Consider the following 19375-nt stretch of genomic DNA (forward strand, 5'->3'; position numbering starts at 1 on the left):
AGTCTTATTTCTTAAACCCAGAAAAAGCATAAGATACACACGCAATCGTGGTCAAAATTCCATGGAAGCTACATGCCGCAGCAGGATGCCTGCCGGATAGACAATTAAAGTGGCCCACGAATGACATATCCCCTCTTGCCAACATAATTAAGGTGTATTATTTGTCAGCGAGGTCAACGGTGAACAAATGTCCTAGCAAAGTGAGACTGAAAGACAGGGAAGGAGCAGATAATGAAATTCAGGGATGACAAATGGCTTTGAGCCTGACACTGTGGCATCTGACAGAAAGAGACATCCAGAGAGTCTGAAACTTCTGCTTGTGCTGTACTTTGTGCCGTTTCATACCAGCCTTTCCATAAAGAAGCCCTTAGCATAACATTTATAAGCTTTCCCTTAGACACAGTAAAAATGGAGATAACAGGTGAGAAAAAGGGATGTTGCAAACGCAGTTTAGCCTGCTGTGTGTATTTTTATTTCCCAACCTGAAAAGCCTTCTCTTCATGCACTGAACTAATCTTCATTAATCCTGTATTTTTGGGTGCCTCTCCCCGAGCTCCCTGCCCAGGGAGAGGTTCTGGGTGGACCAAGTGGCGCCTGTGGAGAAGCAGGAGCAGCAAAGATGGCTTTGTTCCAGCCTGCAAAGAGAAAGCCGCATCCTCAGCTCACATCCTCAGAATCACCCTGCTTGCCTTGAAGTTGGTTTGTGCTAGGTGATGTAGGCCCTGGAGTCTTTTCCCTGGCATTTTTTTTCTGTTTCTCCTTTGTCTACACAAAAGTAAAAGCTGACAACCATTTTTTTCTCCTGAAAAAAACACACTTATGGATGAACATGAGTGCTTTTTTTTGCCTAACAATGGCTGCAATTTTTGGCTTCTTCATCCCCTCTAAAACTGATTTCTAGCAGTATGCAAGCTTAGATGCACTTGCACACATTGCTAGTTGTTATCTTTGCAATAAAATGTTCATAAGAGGTTGAAGACTGATGCAATTAAATTCCTTGTTCTTACCAAGCTATTATCTTGAAATATTTTACACAGATGTATTAGAGATCGATGAGTACAGCAAAAAAAAAACACTCAAATGTTACTTTTGCCTTTCAATTGGCTGTTAATAATTGGTGTTAGTTGTTTTTACCAGATTTCCAACCCTGGCATGCTCCCTACATACATTTCAGGGTTGACAATTTAAAAAAAACCACTTTAATGTCAGTTCTGAAAGAGACATTAGATCTGAGCCCTTCACTTCAGAGAAATTAAGGTCTTTTAAGGTCACTGATTCTAGTTTGGTCAAGGAAATACCCACACATGTGTTTTACAGGTTGGCTATGTATTGGCTCAGTGCTGCACGTATGTTACACTTCCCATGTGTAATCCTGAACTGACATGCAAGGTCTAGGGGCAAAATACTGTCAGAGGAAAAAGAACCCATTCTAGCTGTCCCAACGCCTGTTAAATAGACATACCCTATAATACATTTGGCAAAATTAATATAACCCGATTACTACTTTTATGACATTTAGAGATGAAATTACTTCAGTCCATTTTATCATACAATAGAAAATCATAAACAGTATTACAGGAGGCTGAAAATCTCCATATTTATGAATGAGGGATGGATGATTAAGATAAAAGCATCCCTGCGATTGATCACAAGCCTCTCTCATCTATTAAAATAATAAAACTACACAATGCTGCAATACTTAAAACTCAGCACTTGAAGAAGGTGACCGAATGCAAACACTGGTGTTCATGTCTCCCTGCATGGCAGAGAACTCCAGCTGCTATCTATCCCTTGGTACCAAAACCTGTCAGAAAACACAGCCACCAGCACTCAGCTTGCACCTGGTTTAGCCCAAACCACAATCTGGCTATCCTTGCTATTACCTACTGAAGCTCAGTGCTAGGCTCAGGAGACCTCAGGAGGTCTTCACCACACCAAACCCTGCATAAAGCTTGCTGCATGAAGGTAACTCAACACCATAATCATCTGGATTTCCATGGGAATAGATTTCGGTGCAGCAAAATGTGTTCTGTAACATATTTCCTTCAGCAGGATGCCTCAATGGGTGTTTAGGGTCATGACCTTCCTTGGTACCAAGTACCCTAGTCCCACATAGGAGATAGTGCTCACCTACCAGTCCTGGTTTTATAAGCTTTATGAGCCTCTCTTAGCCAATTTTGCAGCACTAATGTGGGACCAACACCATAGTCCCATGGCATCAAGAGCTCCTACTAAAATCTTCCAGCACTGAGCTCCACACACGGCTGGTGGGTTTTTGCACAGAGCTGTTAGCACCCCCAAAACCTACCAGTGACCAGAAACTGGTCTAGCAAAGCACCATTCACAAACTATCAAAATACAACCCTGTATAAAATATTTTTATTACGCATATTATTCTGTTTTTCTTAAGGAAAAAGAAAAAAGGCATTTTTTTCCAAGTAAAAATCACAGGGGTTTTAAGGCAAAAAGTATGTCTTTTTGCTTGGCAGATAGATGGTGGAATATCCCAGTCACGCTAGAAAACCACTGCATGCTGGCCTGATATTAGCCTGGATCCAATTGGAAACACTTTTCAGTTTTAACCCAGGTGGAATTGCATGATTATAACAGCAAAATTCTGTGCTTGAGAGGAAATGGAGAAAGTTGTTCTTGCTGAAGAAAGGAATAAAAGTCTTTTCAGTGCTCCACAAAATCTCACACAAAGCCAGAGAGCCAAGCAGAGCTCTCAAACTGAAGATCAGTACCAATTCTGTGCTTGATGGTTAGTACCAGGCACTGAGGAGCCATTTGTCCCTCCAGGAGGGGAGAAAGCACACTGGTTTTCCATCAGGGAGAAAGTCAGCTTCTCTAGACCATGATGGACACCATCTCCACAAAACTGCTCCACTTAAGCACCTCCCTTTCTCAATGCTTGCCTGTACCCAAGCCAACCTTTCAAGAGAAGCTTTCCAGTTTGACATGGTTCCTTCCAAGAACTCAGCCAGTTTGCAACAGTTTAAGGGAAATACAAGCAGTTGCTCAAAGCCACCCTCTATCACACCAAAAAGAGTGCAGCCATGGACATTGTGCAACACCCAAGCTCAGAAGCAGCACACACAGCCAACATTCTGCGTGTGTATATAGAGCACCAACAGCTCCAGGTCCCCAGGTGGGTCCCAGAGGACCCTGACAGTGCCAGTGATTAGATGGTAATGACTTTCCTCAGCAGGTGCCTAAATCTTGCTGTCCTTAAATGCTTTCAACAGAGATGTTTTCACAAACTGGGGTAAAAAGCCTAAAACTCCACCCTGGACATTATTTCTTCTGAATTAAAAAAAATTAATGCACTCACATATGCATAATTACGCTGTAAATTTTCTTTAAATTTGAGAGCCAAGAGACAAATAGATTGCGTTCATCCCCATGTGTATGCAAGACATCTACAAAAAGAAAAGGTGCACTGCTCTAGAACCTTTCTCTCTTTTGCTTTCAAGACACAAAGATGCTTTCAAGAACTTTCCCAAGCATAAGCTTTCTTTATTAAATGAAAATTATGATACTAACAACCATGGAATATATGAAGCAACAACAGAGGTACCAAGTAAGGTGATATTTGTGATAAAATTAAGGAAGTTGGCAGGAAAATTCTCTATTCTGCCATTTGATTCCTAGTTCCTATTTTGCTCATATAGTATTAAAGAAGAAAAATACTTTAATTTTTCTGCATCAGAATCCTGCCATGTCCACGTCTAAAACTGTCATATAGTTACAGGATTCGATCTGTAGAATCTGAATTAACAGATAAGTATATTAAGACATTATTACATAGCATAAACTATAAACTAAACCAAGTTATTAAGGGTCAACAGCTAAGGGATAAGGACAGCTTATATTTAATTACTTGGTGCAAACTTTTTTAATTCTTTTCCTGGCTGCCTTTTACAGGTCATACTCAGAAGCAGATATACCAAAGTACATGTGTCTGATCCAAACACGAGGAGGACAGGAACCTTCACAAAAGAAAAGGAAAGGAAAAGATAAAAAGAAAAATCAAAACTTGCAAATTTATCCTCAGAACATATGCAGACCTATATTAGAAATGCAGGAGTTTGAGATAGTTTGGATAAGTGCCCAAACTTCTGAGAGTTTAATCAACACTAAACCAACCAATCCTCTTCCCCTTTTGAGATTTGCCCAGCAACAATTACAATCAGTTTTAAAAACCACAAGTACTTAATAAAAACTAGAATATTATAAATCTTCTGCCACATGAAGCTAATAAAAATAAATAATAATAATAAATTTTAATGTTTAAGGCACCCAGACCCAGAGGCACTAACCTGTATTTGTGCCTCAAGTCAATGATATTAATAGTTCTAGAAATATTTTAATAAATGTAGTTTTTGCAAAAAAGGGGGTTTTTTCGTTCTATATACTTGCCAGGTTTTAAACTGATTATATTGACTACACTAGGACTTGTAATAAGATTAAGACATTATTCCATTTACATGTTCATTTGACATTATTAAATCTCTATTTGTTTCTATCACAGAGGATTTAGGAATATGTTCCAGAGAGGATACTGTTGGCCATAGGGGCCATCATCAACCTTATTCTTTCCAGTTCTATATTAAAGTTAACAGCAACGATGCTGGCTAGCCCCAACTGTTCAGCCTGTGATGCCTATGGCCAAACAGCCCCAGACATCTCTTTTGGATCATGAGAGGTCATTTATTTTGCTAGCCCTGGAAGTAGTACTTTTAGTTTCTCACTGCCTCATCCCATTTATTTTTCCATGTTCATTGAAACGCAGCCTATTCCATAACACTGTGGTTGCTACTATCCCAAATCTAGTGGGTGTATAACATTTCTACATCACTATAGAAAACATTCATTTTTAAGGGAAAGTGTTTGGTTTAGCTGGCCTGGTTCTAGCAGGAGGGGCAGAGGTAAAATGTCAGTCATCACTGAAAGATTTGGAGATGATGGCTAATTGCCCTGTGATTTCAGCGCTATAATCCCACAGGTAGCAGATTGTCCCTGAGCCCCAAATCTGACTTTTTTCCTACATCTATTCCAGAAAAATTCCCATATAAATCTTCCAGTGGCTTTTGCAAGTAGTGGGGATAAGTAAAAGCTTAGCAAAGATATTTTAATTGCTCCAGTTAATAAAAATAATGCACTACTGAGTGGTGTTTATTAATGTTCAGGAAATGCACTGCTGTGCTTTTCATCCTTGGGCTGGGTCATGGAATCCTAGTGAAAGTGGCAGATAGTGTATTTTCACTCAGCATCATTCATTTCTAAAAACAAAAAGCAAAGGCAAACACACATGCAAAAAAAAAGAAAGTCCTATTTTGGGAATATGTTGGAGCATTTCTAGAAATCACTGAAACTGTTTTCATAATGTTTCCACTTGTAAGGCCAAATGCCTTAATTACCATGAGACCAACTAGCTACAGAGGGCTCAGAAAGATCCATAAAGACATTTTAGAGTGCCTTAAAATAGCTTTTCCTCCTCCTAAAAATAGAACAATGTACAGAGAAAATACTTAGACCCCTTTTCAAGGCAACTGAGAAGTGTGAGGCCAGCCCCAGGGAGGAGGCAGGAATCTCCCAGCCCCACAGCATTCTCCACCACTATTCTCTCAGGCCAGGACACTCTGCCAAAAGCATGATGCTGTCTTGTATCAAAACCCATTTCTAGCCTGTACTGAGTCTGACCAGCCTTGGGTCTTGAGCCAAAATGATTTTTTGGGAGGAAATTCCACGTTTGGGAGGGAAAGGATGAAGCATTTAAAAAGGTCAGCCTGCCAGCAAAAAAAAAAGCTGTTATAGGAATAAAGGGGAGGAAAACATTTCCTGGGTCACTGAGTTTTGTCCAGCGCTACCAAAAGGAACTAATTCATATTATCGTCTTTCACAAACCAACCCAGCTCTTGCAACAGGCGGAAACATTGGGATCCACCTTGGAAACAGAGCGTGAGCCCCTGCAATGGCCAGCGGTGCTTCTGCAGCTCCCATTCCCCACTGCTGCAACCTTTGCAAAGGTGCAAAGAGCAATGTAACAAAATATGTGCTTAACCCAGAAGTCACACTCTCTTTTTTTTTCTTTTATTCCCACACAGCATCTGCTGCTGGGGAGGCCCTTCTACAGCACCATTTCATTAGTTCAAAAGCAGAGGCAAGACCTAGGAAAAAAAACCAAAGTCTCCTGTCCAACAGGGGTTCAACTCTGGGGTTGAGGACCCAGAAACTGCCACCATAAAAGGAGACTTGAATCTTCTCCTGCAAAAAGACAGGCTTTGGCATAATCTCAACACTGATGACTTACTGAGATTGGGCAAGTCCCTCAACTTCCTGCCTCAGTTTTCCAGTCTGTGGTATAAACATTATTATCTACCCATCCTTGTAAAAGGCTTTGTCATCTGTAGATGTACACACCCACTGGGACAGTTCTGACACTAATTTCTGCTTCGTATCAGATTATGCGATCGTTATTAACCTCCCAGCTTTCAGTACTACAGGGTCAAATCCATCTCAGCTTAGCAGACAAAGCTCTACTGACTTCACTTATGTCACAACTGCTCACTCCAGGACTGGATTTAGTCGTGGGCATTTTTCAATTTAAAATACACTGGCAAAGCAAAGCCACTGCTCCTTCCAGGGGTGGTCTGATTTCATTTACAAGTATTTGTGCTGGCAAGTCCTACATAATGTTCAGATGCAATTGTGCCTGAGTATTAAATATAATGGGTTAGATGTTATGAATAGGAAAATGAGATAACTTGGTAAAGGAGGCTTGACAGCAAGAGTGAAAGAATGAAGATTCAACTTAAGCTGCTGAAAGCCTAACAAGATAAAGACAGGCAGGGGAGAGTTCCCTTAAATGTGATGAAAATAAGGCCTGAAGGGGTGGAATGATAGAGAGGCTGAGGAGTACATGCTTCAAGACAGAAGATGAATGTGCCCAACATGACAGTAACATGTAGCTAAATTAATCAAAGCACCCACAGCACTAAATAGAGCCAAAACATACAGATTTATGCAGAAATCCCAGAACAGCAGAAGTGAGACATACAGAAAGGATGCGTCTTTTCCATTTAAATTAATTTTCCATATTTTTCATTGTTTGCTTTAATCATTCTGTTTCACCAGAAAAATTATAAAACTCTCTTTTATATTAAATGCATTCTGCCTGCTTCAGCATTGATCCCACGGTTCCCACAGCACACGCTATTACATCTCCCCATTAAAGACATCACGGCATATGCTATATATCCTGAAGCTAAATTACCAGGAAAAGTTTCCTAAAAATCACAGCGGCTCATGACCATGTGACAAAAAAAAAAACTGTTACAACCACTAATATTTCACCCTGAAAGCATAATTTTAAGTTAATTCCATTTCCATGATTCACATTGGATTTACAGCTTTTCTAGAGCCCTGAGTTTTTGCTGGGCAGACACAGCCTGGCTCACAGCCTCTCTGCTCACCCTCCACTGACTCCCCATGCTGCTGCAGTGCCCCCAGCTTCTCCAGGGACTTCTCCAAAGGATTCTTTGCTCCCACAGCCTTTACAGAGGTTGGGACTTTGACTTCTAGACCCTCTCAACTGTGAAAGGGCAAGCTGTAAATTTGGGATCATTGCCCCCTGACTTGTGTTTTAATCAGTGGCTGGCTAGCTTGCTCAGAAGGTAAACTCCCAATCAAGGCAGCTGCTAGAGATTAAGTTCAGACCAGATCCTGATCTCACTTGCACTTAAGAGTGCAAATTTCAGTGTCAGAGCTGGAGAGGGCGATGCTCTGATGCATCCCACCTTCCCAGAGAACAGCTGAGTGATATGGGGCTTGGAGTAGAGGGGCTCTCCTGGTTCATAGCCCAGCTGCTGCTCCTGGATGAGCAATGCCTTCCCAGGCTTTGTCTGACATGCAAGGGGCTTAGATCAGTTTTGTTCTAAGAGCCAGGCTGCACTCCTCCTCCCTACCCCCTTCTAACCCCAGACCTCTCAGTGGAAGGTGATGGGGATTAGAGGTTTGAATTCTTTTATTTTTTACTTTTTTTTAAAAAAGAGCTTCTGGATGCCAACATTATTTTTTTGTCTGCAAGGGATCAAGCAAGTGAATACGAAGGGTGACAGGAAGAAGGACTCAGTCCTACCATCCGGAAGCAGGTTTCTAGGGGGACCAACTTTTACCTCACTCTGCTGTTATGAACAGATTGAACTTTTTCTGTGTCCCTTAGCTCAGAGAAGTCAGTTAGCTAATGCAGAGCGGGAAGCAAACTCAGCCCAAATAACATCAAACCACCAACACACACTTTATTTGCTTATAGGAAGGTTTACAAGATGCAAAGTGAGCGAGAAAGGACATTGCCTGGCACTAACACTCCCTCTATTGGAAAAAGAGTATTTTCCTAGGAATGCGCATTAAATTCCCTAAAACAATGCAAAATAAAGTGACCAGCATGCAAACAAAAAAGCCTCTTAACTTAGTGGAAAAGGGGCTGGGCAACCAGGGTATTATTTCTACTTCATGGAGAGAAAGGTAAAGGAGTACACTACAAAAGTAATACATGCTTTAAAAGCCGCCATGCTGGATAGAATTTAAACTTGCAAAAAACAGATGCCATTATACAAATATTCAATTTATTTACAGTCCACTGCATGGTCTTCATTATCCATGCCCTGAAATGACACTCAGCAGCTCCCTGGACAATTAGCACAAGTAGCTCCTGCAGCTTACCAAATACATGATTTTCTAAACAGATGGGCTCCTTTAGCCTTCTGCTGCCCCTAATGGAAAACAAGGCCATGGTGACACAGCACAAACGTCCTCCACCAGACATCATTTCTATGCTCCCAAAATAGATTGGCATCACTTTTTTTCACCAGCCAGCTCCAAAGACAGTCTTGGTTGGGAATATAGTGTCTGAGTTGGCTAAAAGTGAAGGCTCCCAAAGCTGGGAATTGCTTTGTCTCAGACATTTTTCTCACAGAGATAAGAGAAACTTTACAAGCAGCCTGGATCTAGTAGAGGAGGCCATGTTCCTTTTCACCTTGTGTTCCCCTCCACGTTTTGAGGCACATTTAAAGCAATCTGCCAGGAGAGATGGCATTAGCAGGTAACTTTGAGAGCCAGAGTCTTCAAACATGCAGCTAAACTCAGGAAAATGATTCATGCCTGGTCACACTCTGCATCGCTACTGGCATTGGGAAAGCTTCAGGATGCACTTCCCACCTTTGGATGCTGACAGCTGTAAAAGCCAACTCTGAGCATTTAACATGAGTTTAACAGGTTTAATCCTGTTTCCCCACATTAAGCATGGATGCATACACTGGAAGAACAAGAGATTAGCACATGGTGCTCACTGGAGGAGAGACATCCACAAGGCAGAAGTACTAAGTGGGGATTATTAACTATTAGCTCCATCCAGAAAAAGCAATCCATTGAAGGTTTTCCAGCATGGACTATGAAGATCTCAGCCCCTCTTTATATGGCACCCATATCAGAGAGAGAGTTGGAGGAACCTGATCATGGAGAGAATGTTCAAAACCTGAAGTGAATTTAAGTTAAAATGCAATTAAAAAAAAATAAATTTAGTAATACAGGGTTGGATTTCTAAAAAAAAGAATACAAAACAAGAATTTTGTCAAAGGTAGGACTCGAAAGCTACCTAGAAGATCTTTGCAAATATTTTTTTACACATCTAATAAAAATCAAGGTGGATCACAAAACATGTGAAGGATACTACAGCTCTTTAAAGATAATTTTTCATTTTCTTTTGAGAGACTGAACTTTTCAAAAACATTGGAAGAAAATTCCTTGGTTTCTATTGAGAACAAAATTAGATTCTTGAAGGAACAACATTGCCATTTTTCAGTTATCTCTGTAAACAATTTTTAAATACCTTTGTACTGAGAAACATCAGGCTTAACCCAGGTATTGCCATATCTGAGCAGGATGGCCATGAGAAGGAGAGCTGCCTGGCTCTTGCAAATAGAACCAGACAAAGCTCTAGAGAAAATTAAGGTAAAATTTTGCACAGGAGAACAGGCCAGCTGAACTCAAGTAGAGCTCTTCTCTCTAAAATCTACAGATTGCAATTTATAATTTAAAACCATATTACTTTGTTCTTTAGCAATATGATTTGTGCCTCAATTCTCTTCAAGTCCCTCATGAAGCCTTGCTCTGTTCAGCCTATGAGATGTGATAGTAACATAGGACAAGGCAGAAAAGATGAAAGTTAAATTGATCACACCTTTTTTTTTTGGTGAATATATATTCTTTCACTCCAGGCCTCACATAAAGCAGCACTGCTACTATTGGGTTTTTCTGAGGCTCCAAAATAAATATACATCCAGAAGAGTTATTCTCATATTTCCAGCTACAGCAGAGGCATCCAGGGTTTTGCTTCTTCCACCTTGGATGTACTTGCCTGTGTTGATTCAGAAGCAGACTAACGTATAGGACCTTAAATTCTGTATGACTCTGTGTAATGTAATGAACACCAACAGACTTTAAATCTCCTGTATCTCATGGGTGCATTTTATTGCATTACATGGCAAAAATCCAAGAAAAAATTCATAGGGAGAAAAAAAAAATCAAAAAATGAAAAATACATTGCTACTGAATTTTCCAACAGTATCACAGGAATGTGATCTCCCCTCAGTATACATACTGATGATCTATTTGGAATTTTTATCCACAGTTATGAAGTAAAAGAAAATGTTATTCCCTCAGAGACCAATTTTCATCTTACTCTGGAATTCTCATTTAAACATCTCAGAGAACACTTTGCCTTCTCTAGATATTAACTACTGTTTGTCTCTGGCTCGAGGCTCATGTCTGTTACTGTATGAGGTACATGGAAACAAATTCCCAATCATATTTCTGACAAGAGTCCTCACAATCTAGTTGGCTGCCATCATCCCATTTCCAGTATTTCACTAGTAAAAACTTAGGAAAGGTTGAGTCTCCTTTTACCCAGCATGTGTAACTCCCATTAATGGCAGTTACCACATGTGTGCAGATCAAGAAAATATATTGTTTAAGGAGGTGAACCACACAGCAAGTGCTGCTGCCATGGCTCACTTTCAGATTCCAGAATGTAGATATATGGTGAAGAGTTGGTAACAGTTGAAGCAAATGCCTGTATTCTCCTCTTATGCCAATATCCATCAGGATAAGCTAGGCTGAAGTCAGGCTGGGGATCCAGGGGCAATGCACAAGTGAGGCAAAGGCCTGGAAAGCATCACCTGGTTTTACAAAACAAATAGTTCTGACGCTAATAGCCACAATTCAGAAATCCTCAGAGCCTTTCACTGCTATGAAGAGCAGCACTGCCAATGATGAAGCCTTTAACCCATTTATTCCTACTTAACGTGGTACCTAAGCACACTGGTGTTTCAGGTTTGGTTTTCTATTGCCTTCTACCCTGCATAGGCAATTATGTCTGTGCACACTGGGTGACATCCTGATCTGGCAGCATTTAATATATGCACCTTTTCCTTGTGAACTTATGTACAAATGACCACAGTCAAGTCCATATTTATTCTGAATTAGATATTACAAATGTCCAGGATCAAGCCACAGCAATTATCTTAATGATTTTATCAGTTCCTTTTACCTACATTTTCATGAATTCCCCACAGGATGTTTTCAGATACAGAACTATATCAAATCAGTGACATGGTGCAGGTGACAAATTAGATAATAGACAGCTACCAGGAAATGATCACCTGGTGTTTAGTGTAAGAATAGCTAAATCAATGAATGTGGAGAAATTTAAATCCAGATCATCTTGTTTCAGCTAACCATAGAATGAGTATTATGTTCTATTCATCACACTGAAGATGCCTACTTTTTTTCACAAAATCTGTAATCTGTTAAATGGGGCCCATGCTTTTGCTAAATTGTACAGACGCGTGTAATCCAGATTTGCAGAGCAAAACTAAAGTGCCAAATTCTTAATCTACTCAGGAGTTATCAAAGTACTACAGTTGTTGGCTTTTAAAAAAGGAGTCAGGGTAGCTGAGACTAGAGCAAACCTTGTCTGTATTTGTACACAAAATAGTAACACCAGAGCAACAGCTTAAAAAAATCAACTGCAAAGACCACAACTGCTGTAAGTCAGCACAGCACCACTTAGCCGACGGCAGCAGCTCCAATCAAAAGAGCAGAGATCTTCTCTAATAACAGTATTATTGATCTTTTCTTTAAAACACACACTCCTATATACACAAGATATTCAACATGTCTATCCTCTAGGATTATTATAGAGCCATAAGCAACAGCAATAATTATAGTTTCTATTTAAGAGATGCAAATCAATATTAATTAAAATTAGACAACTGTTTGTGAGGTAAGGGGGCCTTGTGCTCAAAGGACACAGTGGCCATTAAGTATATTAAGACTTATTACTTAGAAGATTTTAGGAAAAGTCAATGCATCATGTGTCCTAAGGGACAGTTCAATGCCTCAGTAATGTTGTACAACATTTAACTATAGGTGCCACAATCAAAGGCAAACACAATTAAGTATCAAACGGTTAAATGTTATGTGTCACTCTCTAAAGAATCTATATTGAAATGCTTAATTAAACTTTTCCAAAAAAAAGGGGGAAAAAAAAGGAAAAAAAGAATTCCATAGCACGGCCCAGCACCAAACGAGCATTTATTTACTTCATATTAAATAACCTGCATATTAAGTTGCCTGTGTTTCCGCTGTTCATTATCATGAAGGCAGCATTTGCATTTCTTGATAGACTATTCCTGTTTCCTTCCCCTTTTTTTCTTGTCTTATATCAGTCAGTGGAAAGAGTGCCACCACAGGCCATCATTAACCTTCCAAATCTGCCTCAAAACAAATAGTACAAGAGCTCACTAATTTGAAGATCAAAAAGCCACTTGTCCATTATATAATTGGAATGAAAGGCAAAATGTTGCAGTTCTGAAGAGCACAGTAATTACTAGCTGTTAATTGCTCTCTCGTGGTGGCTCACTTTTAATTAAAAAGAACAGCTCGTCGCAGGCCGATAAGCAATGGTGGAGACCACTGGTTTAATCAACAAAGCAGAAAAATTTGTTTCTGCTGCAGCCAACAACAGCTTGAGAAATCTTCAGATGTCCAATTGAGATTAAAAACTGTCTATTTAGTGCAGTCAGATTTTATTTTAACCGAGGAAATTACTATTTGAAGTCTTCCAATGTGAGTGTCCCCACCACATCCCTGCTGGTGCTGCAGGGACTAATCACTGGCTTGTGGTTGTGATCATTCAAGTAAAGAAATTTAGCTACTTTCCTCTTGACTCCATCATTCTTGGGTAATTGGCCTGTCTGAGGTGAGCAGTCATGTTGGGAGTTTTTTTCAAGAAAATGCTTTAAAGTATGGAAGGCCCACAGACTGTGCATTTAATTACTGTTCATATTTCATGCAGTCAAACAGAATTTCATTTAAAAAGAAAATGATTTAGCTACCAAAACCAAAACCCAACACAGTCTCCCCCCCCCAAAAAAAAAAAACCTTATGCTGGGTATTTTGCTCCTTCTTCTTTTGGCAGTTGTATTTACATGCCAAAAATGTATCCAAACTTCAGAGTTAATTCTTTCAGAGCTTTCTGCCTTTAACTCTTTCATCTAATGACAGCCATCTTTAAGGGAAACCCTGCTGTATGTTGCAGTAAAGGCTTATTTAGTTAAGCAGGTTGGGTAGGTTAAGTAGAACTGTTTTGCCCTGGTTTGCCTCATCTCTCTCTAGCCATGAGCCAGTTTGTATCTCTCAGGAGCTTTTGTCCATCCTCCCGTTCTCTCCTGCCCTATTCTGCTCCCAGAGGCGCTGTACTTAGCCCTTTGCTTTCTTGTATTTATTTGCTCCTGTTGAGTGAAGGGCTCTGCTTCATATTGCGCTCTGCAGACGAGACACATGTATATAAAACCAAACCTGGCAAACCTTCTAACACCGCCAAGCTCCCTGCCTGTCTTACTAGCACTGGGATATGGATGTCTGACAACTATGTACAATCTAATACAGGAAAAAAAGGTATTTCCATTCAACGGGCTCCAGGCATTATTGTTCTTTTCTACCTTATTCCCATTAACATCTGGAAATAAATGTCACTATCTGCAGCTATAAGCAGCTTTGGATTACTGGTCAACTTAAGGTTGAACTTTTGAGACATGTCTGAGCTGTGACTCTCCAGGCTGCCAAAGAAAGAATATTTTTCTGTTTTCCTTCTCATATTGAGGAAAAAAAAAAATCATTTGTCTCTTTACATGCACACTCAGGGAAATATATATCTATTCAATTATTTTTTTTAGTCTCTGTAGTCTGCTGGGAACCACTTCTTTCCCCAGAGAACAGGTGGATTTCTGGTTAGTATTTCTTTTATTTTAAGGCTTCCTTCTTGGACAAACCAAAAAAATGAGGGAAAATGTTACCAGAGCCTTTTTTTCTCCTAGTTCCCCTAAAAGTTGCTGTTACTTGGATGTACAGCCACTCTCAACACAGTGTCAACCTTCTCATCTTCCTCCCAACAGAGAAGAGGTCTTGGGCTGGAGGTACCAGGAATCCCACTCCTATTGTTCACTGCTCCTTGGAGCAAAGTAGAACAAGAATTTGACTATCAATTTTAATAGCAGCATGATCTGGCCCCTCCAGCCCTAAATTACAGGGTTTAAATGAAAGTTTTGTGCTTGGATGTTGTGAAGGATGTTACCTTGGGAAACTGCCATAGTGTTATTTGAATTTCCAAAGCATCTGCTCTATATATCTAAGGCAGACCTTGTCATATGCCTTTTGATACATTCACTGATTCATGTTCATGGGCACCTTTTTATTTCTCATATAAAAATGGCAATTTTGAAATTACTAATGAATATGGAATCCAGTGTGTTGCATGAAATTCTAAGGGAATAAACCTGAAGTATTAGTGTCCTTTAGCTAATTTAAAACCTACAAGAAAAACATACCAGAATGTTTTCAAGCACATGTAGGCCAAAAAAATTAGAATGCTATACATTTTTTTTAAATCAGTGTCACCCACAAATAGTTATCTAACTTTAAGGTAAAAATGGACAAACATTTGTCAGTCTGTAAAAATGGAAAATACAAGGTATATACTTGGAAACACACTTTCTTGGTTTCGGTAATGAAATATAAAAACACTTCAAAGTCAAACTTCTTCCTCATCCATGGATAACCAACCAGTGGGCAAGCAAAACTGGATACTCGGTTTCAGTCTTACTTTCAGTGAGTTCTACTCTCAGTTATTTATGCACCAGTTAAGGGCTAAAAAATGAGCTATAAATCTTGATCATGTTATTAAAAAAAAATAATAATTTAAAAAATTAAAAATATCTTTATTTCAGTTATGAGGTTTAGTTTTCATATATGCGTGTGCATATACATACAGTTTATGCATATAAATGTATACATACGTGTATATATATTCATATGCATTTTAAACTCTATCCAGGGTCAAACGTGGGATTAAACTGCTGCTCTAACTCTGCTGCAGGAGCCTGCTTCTGCAACCCCCAGGCAGCTCTGCCTGCCCCACAGACGGCATTTATCCACAGCCCTTCTGCATGTTCATCTTCCTGAGCTCGCTCCAGCTGCCCCAAAACGCGATAAGCCTGCGAGCCCTCCCACTCGCACAGCCGATAAGGCGAGTTGTGAAGACGTCTTGTCTTTGCCAGCTTTTCTCTCCACACACACCTTTCCTGTTCCCAGTTTTTGGTGGGCACCTGTCACCACTGTCTCAATTCTCACAGCTTTCTCCCAGCTCCCTCCGCCCCACTCCGAGGGGCCGCAGGGGTTTATCGGAGGAAACACTTGCGCTCACGGGGATGGCCTCCGCACTGCAGCAGATTAATCCGAGTTGAGTGCACTTCCTTCAGCCAGAGGACACCAATTACCAGGACGGCACCGGCAGCACAATGCGGGCGGACATCTGACAGCCCGGGTCCCGCCAGCTCCGCATTGTCCTCCCATCAGGCGCTGTCAGTTCCCAGCCTTAATTACATCCTGTTTACAAACACTCGGCCGGACTTCAGATGGAGCCTTAACAAAGGTTGACAAAGGTCAGGGCCACGTCACGAGGATGTTATCTGTCTGTGTGCTCTGGCTGATAAACGAGGAGGAGTAGGCGGTGTGGGGCTGATTTTGGAGATAGCACAGAAAAACGCTCACCGGGGCCATGTGAAATACCTAAACTCCAGCCCCTTGGTCCAAGAAGAACTCAGCAGCACTGAGGGATGTGATCGTACCCAGAATCACACACGACTTACATGTACACATACAAAGGGAGGACAGAAAGCAGCCATCATCAACCTGAAATGGCAGCAGCTGGAGCTCACCAATAAATTGATTGAAATAATAATTTAAAAAAAAAGCAACTTCTAAATGTATTTTCTGTCTCAAACTCTGTGTTATAAGAGCAGAAACTGCTGCTCAGAAAATAAATTCTTCCATTTTGCCCAGAGATATCACCAAGACCATCCATGCTGCTTCCCAGAGCATGTGCAGGGATGAGGACAACCTTCAGGTTTCCTCCAGCCACAAGGAAACAAGGGCTGAGATTGGTCAAGCCAAGGTTGACCCAAATCGTATGTCCCCATGCTTTACTCTCTCATATTGTCCTTGTCTTATGGACATGGGTTTTCATGCTCTCTTTGGTGCCAGGAAGAAAGACTTTTTTTGTGGGAAGCTTTATAGCTTTCTAGGTACACAATTATATTAACTGAGGCTAGGAGCTTACCTTACATTTTTACAGTTTGCACAAATACTTTGTTCACTGCAACTTCTCAATGTTCAGTGTGGATAAGACCCAAAGGGTAAAACACTGGAAGTATTTGACATTTACAGCTCAGTCTGTGCATATGGGAGCAAGGAAACCAGGCATCTCTATAAACCGGGGTTGCCCATTTGACATCTCATCCCTCCTCCAGGATCTTCTTTCTCCATATGAAGAAAGATGAGCACAGACATGAATCCAATTTTGTCTATAACAAGGAGTGTGTACAGGAGTCTAGCAGCTGGATCATTATCAATATTGATATTACAAAGTTAACAATGTAAGAGCTTGTCAGCCTGACCCATCCCCTTATCTGTTTTCAGTTATTCCCACATCCTAATTAATGCACCTAAAGTGCACAGGATAACACATTAATAGCCATTAAAATTAAAATCCCCATCTGTTATCATACTACACCACTCAGAAGAAATACTGGATTAACCACATAATAGTAGACAATAAATGGTGACTGCTATTGTAGCTTCATATTTCTGCAGCATTACACTCATGAACTCTGTGAAACAGTGGGCAGAAGTTTCTGTGTCAGTGGCTGAGTAGCACCAAGCATCGGGGAACCAGCCCAGCATCCTCTGTCTGAACAGCAAAACGTCTCTGACAAAAGTGCCCTCTGCCTGCCCAAGGGAGAACAGGGCCTTATCTGTTTTCTTTTTTTTTTTGGGGGGGGGAACAAACTTTTGATATGGGGGTCAGATTTGATTGTGCTTGGTGAAAAAAAAAATTAAATGCAAGATAATGGCAAAACTTACCATTACCAGCACAGAGCCATTGCCATGAGTTCTTTGGGATGACATTGCAGTTTTGAACCTGCCCTCAGTTACCCAGAAAACCTACTTAAACAGAAACAATTTAAGCATTTAATTCTATAAATAAATGGCAAACCCAAGGACAAATGGGTATCTGTTTTGGTATCTCTTATCTCTCACCAATTGCTAACAATTTATGGTAAAAATTTGGTACTTCACTTAAAAAGGTTCAGAGCTAGGGACTGAATGCTACAAAAATGCAATCCAACCCAAAGTCAGTACATTCACACTTACTAATCGAAATGATCACATTCAGGAAAAGGAAATTCAAAATAAAATTCTACAAAACTAAAAAGAGGAGTGGAAGGGATGACTTGGTGGATAAGCCTAAAATATTTGACAATCTAAGTGTAGAAAAGTTGAATATTTAAATAAAGTCTGCAAACTCCCTACTAATTATGTATGCTCAGAAACCTTCCTGGCTGGTCCTAATCATTTCTGCTTTGCATGGATTGAGGGTTTTGCACAGAGCAGCAGAGCATCACAACTTCTTGGGTGCAGAGATAAACCTGTCACCCTATGCAGGGACACAGCTTATGCCCTCAGTGATAAATCAGTAGATAACAGAATTACAAGTGGCACTATGTGGTATTAATTATTTATCTATTTACTAAATAGGCAAAGTAGAGAGGAAAATTATCTCAAAAGTTTGAGCTAGCATTTCTGAACCATTTCTAAATAGGTGACTAAAGACATTTTCTTTCCCCTTATCTCGGCGCCAGAGGAAGCAGTCTGATTTTCAACAATGCAGAGCAGGACAGCAAGTCTCTTGACTTGGCGCTTAACAGTTTTAAAACTAAGCACTTGTTCAAGCCTATCCAGAGCTGCTTAGGAGACTAACCATTACTGCATATTTCTGACAACATAACTCTATTTATGAAAAAAGCAGGGTCAGTGAAAGCCTGGGGATGACCTTCAGTGGTCTCTGTGGGCACCCACTCCACCTTCCCAGAAAATTAGGCTACTTTGCTCCATGAAAGCATCACTATGCAATCAAACATGATTTTGCAGTTAATAAAACAACAGTCTCTTCCTTTCTCTGCTTCATGAGAGTCAGCCTCTATATGCCTCTTGTTCCAGACAACACGCCAGTCAGCTGCTGTTACTGCAGAGCTGTGTTTAACATCATCTTAATTAGCCCAAATCCCTACAAGTTGGCCAAGTTTTCAAGTGAGAAACAGCCTCAGGAGTTGTACACCTCTGCATGTGGGAAAAACCCAGACATTAATGCACATACCCAGTCCAGCACATCTTGTTTTCTCTACAACTGACCAACACGATATATGAATTGTATTTGGGCTAGATAACACCATGCTCAAAATCACCTGCAGAAACTGCCAGCAGCTATAGAGCCAAAACAGCAATCCTGCAACTTTCTGTAACTTAATGCTCTGAGTTCACCATCAGCTCCAGTCTGAAGGACAACTCTGCTCCTCTGACTGGAGCCTCTTTGCCTCCATGTACCAGACATGAGTCAGAAAACAAATAGAACTGATTACATAGCTTGTAATTTGCTTAAATTCATGAGCTTTGGATGTATGTAAACCTTTAGCTGCTGTACTGGTATAAATGCAGCCCAACATTACTGGTTTCACTTGAATTTATCATAACTTAAACCAGAAAGAGATCTGCCTATTATTGTTGTTGTTACACTGCTATGCTCACCTTTTTTTTCTATTTTCTGCTCTCCTTTTTTCTTTTTCCTTTAAAGTCTACCAAACATTTTATAGACACCTTCCTCACAGCTTCCGGAAAGGTGCTGCATCTTAAACTGGAC

The 19375-nt window shown here is 40.3% G+C and overlaps 1 protein-coding gene across 6 annotated transcripts in view; it reads right to left on the reverse strand.

Annotated features, from left to right (window-relative positions):
• MECOM (MDS1 and EVI1 complex locus) overlaps nt 1–19375 on the reverse strand; it is a 343256-nt gene that overhangs the window by 247874 nt on the left and 76007 nt on the right. The window lies entirely within an intron of this gene.

This window comes from Pezoporus occidentalis, unplaced genomic scaffold (assembly GCF_034315485.1).
Source record: "Pezoporus occidentalis ecotype Australia unplaced genomic scaffold, CSIRO_AGI_Poc_V1 ctg8, whole genome shotgun sequence".
NCBI classification, from domain to species: Eukaryota; Metazoa; Chordata; class Aves; order Psittaciformes; family Psittacidae; genus Pezoporus; species Pezoporus occidentalis.